Here is a 387-nt window from a genome sequence, read left to right on the forward strand (position 1 = left end):
CCCCCCCCCCCCTCCCCAATTGTATTCTATTTTTCAGTTTATGAACAAATTCATATCTACAAAGATAGTAAAAACATTTTATCAAAAGCAAAAAACAAAAGATATACAATAGCTCAATATTTATCAAAACTGGTTCATGATAAAGGATAGAAAATTCAATATTTTTCTGGTCTCTTTGGAGATCAAGATGGCATTTGATAAGATGAGAAAACAGCTGTATAAATCAGTAAATTCCCAATCTCCCATCAGTCTTAGAATTCACCTGTTTTCAAATGTCATTGATGTGCCCCCAGTCACTGAGAATTGGCCATACACTAGTGGTGCCTATGGAGAGTTTCTTGTCTCGTCTGTGAGGTTCAAAGGTCTCACTGTAGGAACTTGGGAAAA

General features: G+C 36.2%; 1 protein-coding gene across 1 annotated transcript in view; it reads right to left on the bottom strand.

Annotated features, from left to right (window-relative positions):
- Window positions 1–387, bottom strand: part of MED27 (mediator complex subunit 27) — a 282,147-nt gene that overhangs the window by 6,634 nt on the left and 275,126 nt on the right. The gene's annotated exons all lie outside the window — the stretch shown is intronic.

Source organism: Nanorana parkeri, unplaced genomic scaffold (assembly GCF_000935625.1).
Source record: "Nanorana parkeri isolate BGI_ZX_2015 unplaced genomic scaffold, ASM93562v1 scaffold958, whole genome shotgun sequence".
NCBI classification, from domain to species: domain Eukaryota; kingdom Metazoa; phylum Chordata; class Amphibia; order Anura; family Dicroglossidae; genus Nanorana; species Nanorana parkeri.